Source organism: Schistocerca nitens, chromosome 1 (assembly GCF_023898315.1).
Source record: "Schistocerca nitens isolate TAMUIC-IGC-003100 chromosome 1, iqSchNite1.1, whole genome shotgun sequence".
NCBI classification, from domain to species: domain Eukaryota; kingdom Metazoa; phylum Arthropoda; class Insecta; order Orthoptera; family Acrididae; genus Schistocerca; species Schistocerca nitens.
In genome coordinates, this window is record NC_064614.1 from 185,580,549 (window position 1) to 185,592,591 (window position 12,043).

Sequence of the window (12,043 nt, forward strand, 5' to 3'; positions counted from 1 at the left end):
TCATTCATTTTTTTCATAAATTAAATAACTTCTAGAGTTTCATACACCTGTAACTATGGTTTGTATGCTGTGCAAAAGTCATCGAAGAATCTCTCTTACTTAGGAAGAAATGTGTACCTATAGCAACAAATGCAGCCAGTAATAAGTGAAAAAATGATGAAATTTCACATGTAAAAAAATGTGTTTTGTTACGGTTTTGAGCTTCCACTGCTATGAGTGTGAATCTTGAATTCTTCCTGGTCATGGTGTTAAAGTTTTATGAATTTATTTGTAAAAGTATAGACAGTGGAAATTAAAAAGTCCTGTGGTGCCTCTCCTGCTCCAAGTCGGCCCGTTTGACGTCCTACCCCCTTAACAGATAATGAAAGTTGTAAGTTATCAAGTAACCCTGTGGTAAAGGGCTGTATCAAGTTAATGAAATCTTTTTATCATTCATGTAATAAAGTGAACTAATATTTCATTGTTGTTGTTGTGGTGTTCAGTCCTGAGACTGGTTTGAAGCAGCTCTCCATGCTACTCTATCCTGTGCAAGCTTCTTCATCTCCCAGTACCTATTGCAACCTACATCCTTCTGAATCTGCTTAGTGTATTCATCTCTTGGTCTCCCTCTACGATTTTTACCCTCCACGCTGCCCTCCAATGCTAAATTTGTGATCCCTTGATGCCTCAAAACATGTCCTACCAACCGATCCCTTCTTCTAGTCAAGTTGTGCCACAAACTTCTCTTCTCCCCAATCCTATTCAATACTTCCTCATTAGTTACGTGATCTACCCACCTTATCTTCAGCATAATATTTCATATGTTGTTCATATGAGTCATCTCCCAGAGCAATCAAACAACAGCACTTACGGCTGGACATTCTAGTTTCGTCAGGTCAATGGCATGGTTCGAATGGCTCTGAGCACTATGGGACTCAACTTCTGAGGTCATCAGTCCCCTAGAACTTAGAACTACTTAAACCTAACCAACCAAAGGACATCACACACATCCACACCCCAGGCAGGATTCGAACCTGCGACCGTAGCGGTCGCGCAGTTCCAGACAGTAGCCCCTAGAACCGCTCGGCCACCCTGGACGGCTCGTCAGGTCATAAAAATTCGTTGACAAACAACTTCTACTTCTACATCTACATTTATACTCCGCAAGCCACCCAGCGGTGTGTGGCGAAGGGCACTTTGCGTGCCACTGTCATTACCTCCATTTCCTGTTCCAGTCGCGTATGGTTTGCGGGAAGAACGACTGCCGGAAAGCCTCCGTGCGCGCTCGAATCTCTCTGATTTTACATTCGTGATCTCCTCGGGAAGCAATATATTCCATACACGCACACCTTCCCCCGATATAGCTTCATTCTTTTGTGAGCTTGATGATACATCAAGGATTTTGTGAACAAACTTCATATCCGAACCTTGCCACACTTCGAAGAAGGATAAATGGAGCTATCCAAAGTACTCAAGTTGTTATACTGAAACGCGTCTGGGCGGAAGTATGGTGTCAGTTCTGACGGCACCTTGGGTAAAAGGCACTGAAATTCATGAATGAAACTAGTTCTTCTGTTAATGGGGAATACTACGTGAATTTGCACAGGTACGTACCTTACAGTTACAGGTTGAGAAGGTAAAAGGATTCTCATATAACACACACATTTTAGACTAACACAGGTCAGAGGAAACTGTCACGTAGGTTGGCATTAGTGTCGTAGCGAAAATACAGATTTTTACTGTATAGCTTTCAAAATAATATACGAAATACGTTCCACTGTAAGCAAAAGAAAGAATTATTTCCGGGCCCCAAGCTGTAGCGCCACAGCTAGGTACCGATAGCGCAAATACTGCGAAATACTGTTGACATTTGTTATACAGTGGCTAACATGACACTGACAGTTGGGGAAGGACCGGTTCCCTCTGGCATATTTACATATGATAATGGGCAGCCCGAGGAAGCACAGACGACAGGTGCGTACACTGACAGATGTAGTGCACATATTTTGTCGCCTGCTGGTATATCTCGTTTGCCTACGGCAAATGATAAAGAGTCTTTCCAAACTTCCGGTGCCGGCCAGGGGCCTCCGGAGCCACTTTCTGTCACTCACCTGTAACTTCGCTGACGGGGTTTGCCAGCTCTGCGCTGCACGAGACCGGAACAAAGGCGGCGGGGAGGCTTTATACCGGCTGACTGCTACCTTGGCCGTGCAGTATTCAGGGCGATGAATGCAAGGAGCGACGCGAAGAAAAGAAAGCATGTAGTTTAATCTCCAGTGGAATCCCCGATAAGCCTCGTAGGCACGCCACGAATACGTAAACAGTCCACTCGACGGTATTTCTACGTCGCTCAATATTCCTTTCACTTCAGTGCGCACACTAACCCTAGATTGTGGGCGGAAGACAGACCGCACTTTACCGTTCAGTAGTGACAATACTGGTCGCAGAAACCTAGTTCCTTCATGAATACGACGGGAGGACGCAACAGTTGTCGAAGAAAATAAAGGCTTTCTTTGAGCACACTTCGCAAACATACTGTTTGATCAGTGCTATCTGAGGCATGAGTATCTTTTAAATATATAAAAGAAAATGTCCTGGTGGATTCACTGGCTCATCATCGCCCAGCCCAAGCCCGTAAGAACATAAATTTAATATTTGGAGAGTTTGTTTATCTTATACTGTACACACCGTTTAAGAGTGGATTTTTCGAAATTCAGCCGCTAAGAACGTAAAACAGGAGAAAAGATGTTTTATAAAGATATTTAATTATGAAAGCATTTTTAAAGCTAAATCTATGAAAATTTGTATTTGGCTGTATTTGGCCACTCGGTTGGAAATAAAAGAATACATGTTTCAGTGTTTTTACAAGTTGAAGCCTTAAGGGGGTGAAGTAAGAGTAGGAGATGAACTTTTGATGGAAATATTTCATTATGAAAGCAGTTTGGAAACTAAATGTATGAAAATTTGTATTTTGCTTCTCGGTTAGATACATAAAAATATATGTTTCTGTGTTTCCTGGAATACAGTCCCCAAAGGGGTGAAATAGAAAACCTCAAATGGCGCTGAGCACTATGGGACTTAACATCTGAGGACATCAGTCCCCCTAGACTTAGAACTACTTAAACCTAACTAACCTAAGGACATCACACACACCCAAGCCCTAGGCAGGATTCGAACCTGCGACCGTAGCAGCAGCGCGGTTCCGGACTGAGGCGCCTAGAACCGCTCGGCCACAAAGGCCGGCGGTGCAATAGGGGATGGAAATTTTTATGAAAATATTTCATTACATTAAAACATTGTTAAACCTAAGTCTACGGAAATTGGTATTTGACTTCTCGTTTAGAAACAAAGAAATAAGTGTTAGGGGATGAAAGTTTTATGGATGTAACATCACAAGAAATCAAAAGGCCGAATTGACAAAACCCTCCGACTCCAGCTACCAGAATCGCTTTTTGGTCAGAAGTACATTCGGAAAAGACTATGTTTCTATGGACTTAATTAGTTTGAAAAGTTCAGAAAGTGTTGCAATTTGTAAACTAAATCAAACAAATCTATTTAACAGTCACCATGACAAAAAGACATGGTCAGAATTACAGAAAAAAGGAAGGGATCTTCAATACATTAATTTTTCACTAGGCCTAATATAAGTTTATAAAACTACGTATATGCAAGCGAAGCAGCGATCGCTAAGTTTTATGTGACCTGCCAGAGGTGGTATCGTCCAAAGTGTCCTTCGTTTGGTTTCCTGAAACCTAACAAACATACCTTTTGCTCACCTAGCTTAAATTTATCACTTCCGAAAAAGGGTCATTTTAACTGGTAATAAACATTTCAACAAGTTGGAACTGACAGACCCACGGATGTCTGTGTATTATCGCATTTAGCTCTTGCAAGTGTTTGAATTCGCTACCTTCAATGCCAATCAACTCTTCTATTTCAAGGTGTTTGCTTTCCATATTTTGTGAGGACGTAGTATGGACCAAAATAAGAAAAAGAGTCTAGTAAACATGGGTTCTAAAGTGCATACCTTAACAGCTATGTGCACTTGTTCTGTAGAAGATATGTATTTCACACAAGCGAAGATGAACAACTGCTCGTAACTCATTAAGTATGCAGTTTTAGACGATCTTTACTGGAAGTTATACTACCTCTTCCAAAATATGTAAATCAAAGTCCTTGCAGTAGAAGAGATCTGTTTCATAGTATCGAAGATGAACAAGATATGCGTATTGGAGCCCATTTTTACTAGACTTTTTCTTTTGTTTTGGAGTAAGCAACCAATACCTAACACATGCCTTTTTATTGGGACACCCTGGTGTAACAGGTGTAAGTGCAAGATCTTTCTGTTCGTGATTGAGGACTGTGTACTGAACAACATTATAAGAGGCTGTACAGTTATTACAAATCGTGTGTTTTTAGGTTGGATTGTACCTCCAAGAACATTGATGCAGATTTTTCCGCTGGGCTGTAGGTAAAGTGTTGAGTCGTGGACACCTGGATGCAAAACGGCTAGTCTATACTGGCAGCCGTAGTTCACTTAGTGGAGCAGTTACGCCCATCCAGAAAACAACGGGTACTAAAGTTTGTGACCTGTCTTTGGGAAGACTGTTTGACGCAGTGAAAAAACAACCAACGTACTGATGTGTGTACATACTAAGGTATCACATGTAAAAAATCTTCATTTTTACTCGTTACACCCTGTATGTGCATGTGTGTGTGTGTGTGTGTGTGTGTGTGAGAGAGAGAGAGAGAGAGAGAGAGAGACAGGGGAGAAAAGCGGTTTCTGACACAACCTGACTAAAAGAAGGACTCGATTGATAGAGCACATTCTGAGGGCACTTCGGAATAGGAGAAAGGAAAGGAGAAGAGAGGGGCAATTAAAGAGGGAAACTACTAGGGTGTCGCGTGTACTTACTGCTTGCCGTGCTTCCGCAAGGTGGTCGTCAGAATGTTTGTATGATCATGATTTCAAAATTTTGCCGCCAGGATTACAAAGGATAGCTAGACCTCTTATTATATCATGATATTGACGCAACCCAGTAAATTGGTGATGTTGTTAGGAACAAAAACCGTCTTGGTAAAATAAATCAATAAATGAGTATCAATACAGCTGTACTGGTTGTCAATAATCAGTAATATTAGTATCAGCTGTGAATCTCAACGTGAGCAAGGTTGTCAAACTTATGTTTCCCAAGTAATATACATAGTGTAAAATACCGAATCACTACTTCTGCTGCTTTATTTGAAGTATGTTCCACTAACTGCATGAGTAGTGACAAATCTTATCACGTTCATCTTTGTTATCAAATTTAAACCATTGTGGAAGTCAGTAACTTATAAATGAATTGCTTGTAACCATACAAACAAATCAGTCGTGTAGACTTAGCCTGTGAATTGGTTCGGTCATACCTTATCAATGGAATATGAAATTAACTGCCTTGGCATACAGGCATGCAATTTCGCACATATGTCATAATAAGGTAATAAAACCGATATTGCTCACGATCTCTTTATAAACTCTTCTACTAAGTGTTCGCACATTTCTTAGTTGCCTATGAGGAAGGGATAAAAAGAAACTACTAATGGCTTACGAGTTGAGTCCTACAATATTGACGAAGTGCCAGCTTTACCAAAAAAGAAACTTAGCTCCATTCCTCTATCATCCTGTTCTATACCGAACTGACGACAGACCGTTGCTTTGTCCTCTGTTTCACACATTACTGAACTACAAAGTAACACGTGGTCAGCACGCCATAATCCCGTTGCCAAGGTCAGTTTTTGAAACTGGAGCTTCGGCTTCTCCGTCAAAGAGCTCCTCAGCCGTCCTTACTATGATCATTAAGCATTAAAATCCTCACATCGCGAATTATCCCTTGAATCGAACCCAACCGTTCCATCTACTGATATCTCTCAGCATGAAGCTGCATATCTATATCTACAGTCATGGACGGATGGCGTAAAGATAACTGCCGTCTATGGGAAAATTACAGAGGTCTTTGAACAAAACAGAATCAGCTGCTTGAATATCAAGAGCTCAGATGGTAAGCCTGCTAAAAGCGAAAAATGGAAGTCAGGGAGGAAATGTATAGAGTGGTTCTTTCAGGTAAAAGAATTTGAAGAAAATATTATAGAAAGAGAAGAGGAGGTGTTAGTCACTTGATTGGGAATAATTTGACAAAGCATTGAAGGATCTAAGTGGGGAAAAAACCTATAGTGGACGACATTTTCTCAGAATTATTGACATCCGTGTGAGAGCAAGCCATGAAAAAGTTATTTCACTCGGCCTACAAGGTAAATGAGATAGGCAAAATACCCTCATACTTCGGGAAGAATTTAATAATTCCAATTCGAATGAAGACAAATGCTGATAGATATTAATACTACCGACCCTTCATTTTACTAAGTCATGGTTGCAAAATATTGAGGCATATTCTGTGGAGAAGACCGAAAAAACTGATAGAAGCCGACCTTGGGGGAGCTCCGTTTGCGTTCAGGACAAATGTAGAAACATGCGACCAAAACAGACCTATCCTAGGTTGAAGAAAGGCCAACCTCGTTAATAGCGTTTGCAGATTACGAGAAAGCTTTTGACAACGTTGATTAGACCACGCTATTTGAAATCTTGAAGGGAGCAGGGATAGACTAGAGAAACCGAAAGGTTATTTACAATCTGTACCGAAACCAAATGCAGTTATGAGTCGAACGACTTTGAAAGGAAGCCACAGTTGAGAAAGGTGTGAGATATGGTTGTAACATATCCCCGATGTTATTCATCTGTACATTGAGCAAGCAGTTCAGGACGCCAAGGAGAAATTTGGAAAGGGTATTAAAATTCATGGAGACGAAATAAAAAGTTTCAAATTTACCGACGACATTTTAATTTTGTCACAGACGGCAGAGAACTTAGAAGAGCAGTTGAATGGAAAAGATAATGTCTTGAAAAGAGATTGTAAGGTAAACATCAACAAACTCAAATCAAAGGTGGTGATATATAGCCGAATTAATTCAGCTGATACTGAGGAATTAGCTTAGGTAGTGACATACTGAAAGTAGTAGATGAGTTTTGGTATTTGTGCAGAAAAATGACTGAAGTAGTGACAGCATAAAATACACACTAGCATTAATACCAAAAACGTTTCTATAAAAGCAGCACTTTAAGTGTTAGGCAGTCCTTTATGAAACTATTTGTCTGGACGGTAAGCAGTTCAGAAAAGAAGAAAATAGAAGCTTTTGATACGTAGTGCTATATAAGAATGCAGAGCATCAGATGTATTGTTCGAATAACAAAAGAGAGATACTGAATCGCATTGGGGAGAAAAGATATTTAAGGCAGAACTTGATTAAAAGACGACTAAAAGATATCAGACATGGTTAAGGAAGGAAATGGGGGCGGGGGAGGGGGGGGGGGATGAAAAATGTAGGGAGACCAACGCTTGAATACAGCAAGCAGGTTCAAACAAACAAAGGTTGCGGTAATTAAGAAGAGATGAAGAAACTTGGCCAGGATAGATGGTATGACGAGCTGCATCAAACCAGTCTGTAGCATATTCTGCAAGCAGAGCGAGGTAATTGCTACTTCGCACTAATATCAGTGATTTTCTGTCCTGTTCCATTCGCGAGTGGTCTGATCTTCCCCGAGGTTGGCTTCTACCAGTTTTTCCGTTCGTCTGTAAAGAATTCGCGTTAGTATTTTGCAGCCGTGACTTATTATACTGATAGTTCAGTAATTTTCACATCTGTCAACACCTACTTTCTTTGGGATTGGAATTATTATATTCTTCTTGAAGTCTGAGGGTATTTCGCCTGTCTCATACATTTTGCTCACCAGATGGTAGAGTTTTGTCAGGACTGACTGTCCCAAGGCTGTCAGTAGTTCTAATGGAATGTTGTCTACTCCAGGGGTCTTGTTTGGACTTAGATGTTTCAGTGCTCTGTCCAACTCTTCACGCAGTATCATATCTCCCATTCCATCTTCATCTACATCCTCTTCCATTTCCATAATATTGTCCTCAAGTACATCTACCTTGTATAGACCCTCTATATACTCCTTCTACCTTTCTGCTTTCCCTTCTTTGCTTTAAGGAGATGGGACCTGGATAAACTGAAAGAACCAGAGGTTGTAGAGAGTTTCAGGGAGAGCATACGGGAACAATTGACAGGAATGAGGGAAAGAAATACAGTAGAAGAAGAATGGGTAGCTCTGAGGGATGTAGTAGTGAAGGCAGCAGAGGATCAAGTGGGTAAAAAGACGAGGGCTAATACAAATCCTTGGGTAACAGAAGAAATATTGAATTTAATTGATGAAAGGAGAAAATATAAAAATGCAGTAAATGAAGAAGGCAAAAAGGAATACAAACGTCTCAAAAATGAGATCGACAGGAAGTGCAAAATGGCTAAGCAGGGATGGCTAGAGGACAAATGTAAGGATGTAGAGGCTTGTCCCACTAGGGGTAAGATAGATACTGCCCACAGGAAAATTAAAGAGACCTTTGGAGAGAAGAGAACCACTTGTATGAATATCAAGAGCTCAGATGGCAACCCAGTTCTAAGCAAAGAAGGGAAGGCAGAAAGGTGGAAGGAGTATATAGAGGGTTTATACAAGGGCGATGTACTTGGGGACAATATTATGGAAATGGAAGAGGATGTAGATGAAGATGAAATGGGAGATAAGATACTGCGTGAAGAGTTTGGCAGAGCACTGAAAGACCTGAGTCGAAACAAGGCCCCGAGAGTAGACAACATTCCATTAGAACTACTGATGGCCTTGGGAGAGCCAGTCATGACAAAACTCTACCATCTGGTGAGCAAGATGTATGAGACAGGCGAAATACCCTCAGACTTCAAGAAGAATATAATAATTCCAATCCAAAAGAAAGCAGGTGTTGACAGATGTGAAAATTACCGAACTATCAGTTTAATAAGTCACAGCTGCAAAATACTAACGCGAATTCTTTACAGACGAATGGAAAAACTGGTAGAAGCGGACCTCGGGGAAGATCAGTTTGGATTCCGTAGAAATGTTGGAACACGTGAGGCAATACTAACCTTACGACTTATCTTAGAAGAAAGATTAAGAAAAGGCAAACCTACGTTTTTAGAATTTGTAGACTTAGAGAAAGCTTTTGACAACGTTAACTGGAATACTCTCTTTCAAATTCTGAAGGTGGCAGGGGTAAAATACAAGGAGCGAAAGGCTATTTACAATTTGTACAGAAACCAGATGGCAGTTATAAGAGTCGAGGGGCATGAAAGGGAAGCAGTGGTTGGGAAAGGAGTGAGACAGGGTTGTAGCCTCTCCCCGATGTTATTCAATCTGTATATTGAGCAAGCAGTAAAGGAAACGAAAGAAAAATTCGGAGTAGGTATTAAAATCCATGGAGAAGAAGTAAAAACTTTGAGGTTCGCCGATGACATTGTAATTCTGTCAGAGACAGCAAAGGACTTGGAAGAGCAGTTGAACGGAATGGACAGTGTCTTGAAAGGAGGATATAAGATGAACATCAACAAAAGCAAAACGAGGATAATGGAATGTTGTCAAATTAAATCGGGTGATGCTGAGGGGATTAGATTAGGAAATGAGACACTTAAAGTAGTAAAGGAGTTTTGCTATTTAGGGAGTAAAATAACTGATGATGGTCGAAGTAGAGAGGATATAAAATGTATACTGGCAATGGCAAGGAAATCGTTTCTGAAGAAGAGAAATTTGTTAACATCGAGTGAAGATTTAAGTGTCAGGAAGTCGTTTCTGAAAGTATTTGTATGGAGTGTAGCCATGTATGGAAGTGAAACATGGACGATAACCAGTTTGGACAAGAAGGGAATAGAAGCTTTAGAAATGTGGTGCTACAGAAGAATGCTGAAGATAAGGTGGGTAGATCACGTAACTAATGAGGAGGTATTGAATAGGATTGGGGAGAAGAGAAGTTTGTGGCACAACTTGACTAGAAGAAGAGATCGGTTGGTAGGACATGTTTTGAGGCATCAAGGGATCACAAATTTAGCATTGGAGGGCAGCGTGGAGGTTAAAAATCGTAGAGGGAGACCAAGAGATCAATACACTAAGCAGATTCAGAAGGATGTAGGTTGCAGTAGGTGCTGGGAGATGAAGAAGCTTGCACAGGATAGAGTAGCATGGAGAGCTGTATCAAACCAGTCTCAGGACTGAAGACCACAACAACAACATTCTTTGCTCAGAACTTGATTTGCATCGGCGCTCTTGATATTCATACAAGTGGTTCTCTTTTCACCAAAGGTCTCTTTAATTTTACTGTACGCAGTATCTATCTTAACCCTAGTGATATATGACTCTACACCCTTACATTTGTCCTCTGGCCACCCCTGCTTAGCCAATTCACACTTACTGTCGGTCTCATTTTTGAGTCGTTTGTATTCCTTTTTGTCTGCTGCATTTACTGAATTTTTATATTTTCTGTTTTGATCAGTTAAATTCAATATTTCTTCTGTTACCCAAGGATTTCTACTAGCCCTCGTCTTTTTACCTACTTGATCCTCTGCTGCCTTCACTATTTCATCTCCCAAGGCTACCCATTCTTCTTCTACTGTATTTCTTTTTCCTGTTCTTGTCAATCGTTCCCTAATACTCTCTCTGAAACTCTCTAAAACCTCTGGTTATTTCAGTTTATCCCTGTCTCAGCTCCTTAAATTTCCCGCTTTTTTGCAGTTTCTTTAGTTTTAATCTACAGTTCATAACCAATGGATTGTGGTCAGTGTCCACATCTGCCCCTGGAAATGTCTTAAAATTTATAACCAGGTTCCTAAATCTCTGTCTTACCATTATATAATCTATCTGAAACCTTCCAGTGTCTCTTGACCTCCTCCACGCATACACCCTTCTTTCATGATTCTTAAACCAAGTGTAAGCTATGATTAAGTTATGCTCTGTGCAAAATCGTACCAGGAGGCTTCCTCTTTCATTCCTTACTCCCAATCCATATTCAGCTACCACTTTTCCTTAGAGAGAGAAAATACAAGGGCAGACAAAGAATAAGTATGTTAAACAGATTGTAGCCGAATTTGGGTAGCAAATCGGTACACCAGCTGCTTAAGGATTAAAACCACAAGGTGGTTACAGAAAAATAGTGACATCAAACCAGCCTATAGACGAGTTGGAACGTCCCCTTAGAAAAATTATAAATGACTGTGCTTGAACTGACACACAATATTTTTAGCGCATCGCAGTCTGACTTTCAAAAATCCCTACAAAAGAATGGCCCTGAGTAAAAATAACCTATACCTTTCATGAATCACTTACCTCACAAAAATCTTCGTTACTCAAACTACTGAAATACAGCGTGCGCCGATACTGCCAGCTGAATAAAAGATTCTAACTACTCAAGGCACTAACTACTTATAGGCATAGTTAGCAAATGAAACATTTTGATAGAGAACAAACAATGTATTTACCTTAATAGTGTTCAAAAGTCATTATATATATCATCAGTTCATGAGATCCAGCCTTACAAATTTACTCTCTCTGATGGACACACGTCCAGATCATCCGCTCTCAAAACTCCGCCATCTCACTCCCCACATCCACCACTGCTGGCGGCTCACGTCCAACTGCGCAACGCTACGCGCTATTAACAGCCAACTGCCCAACACTACAATAGCAAATTCCAACAATGCAAACCAGCCACAGACTGCACACAGCACAGTCAGTGACCTTCATATAGAGCGCTACATGGCGTTACCAACACAAAAACCTAAACAGCCTACTTACAGAATGACTAACAGAGAGTGTTGCGAAAACCTCTGAGCAGCCTAATTATATTATTAGGACTATTAGCACGGACCTGTAATTAACGTCAGAAATTGTTAAAAAATACCTTGCAACGGTGATAAGATGTTAGGAACGTTCAGAAACTGTAATTTCACATCCAACACTATCTGCAACAGAAAGCTGAAACACCTTTCTTTCACGATAATAGAAATTCTGTTAGACTTTGTTATCAGTTCAGTAATAGAATACTATGTCAAAAGTGCTTAAATATGGGATATAACGTGTAGCAGAAGATACCGATTACCGTTATCGCTTGGCTGATAC

At 40.5% G+C, this 12,043-nt stretch overlaps 1 protein-coding gene across 1 annotated transcript in view; it reads right to left on the reverse strand.

Annotated features, from left to right (window-relative positions):
* Positions 1-2,120, reverse strand: part of LOC126234902 (transcription factor Maf-like) — a 104,024-nt gene extending 101,904 nt beyond the window's left edge. Inside the window, exon 1 of the mRNA XM_049943645.1 lies at positions 2,091-2,120. The gene's annotated coding sequence lies outside the window, so the exon portion shown is untranslated. The remainder of the gene's footprint in view (positions 1-2,090) is intronic.
* Positions 2,121-12,043: the final 9,923 nt, after the last annotated feature.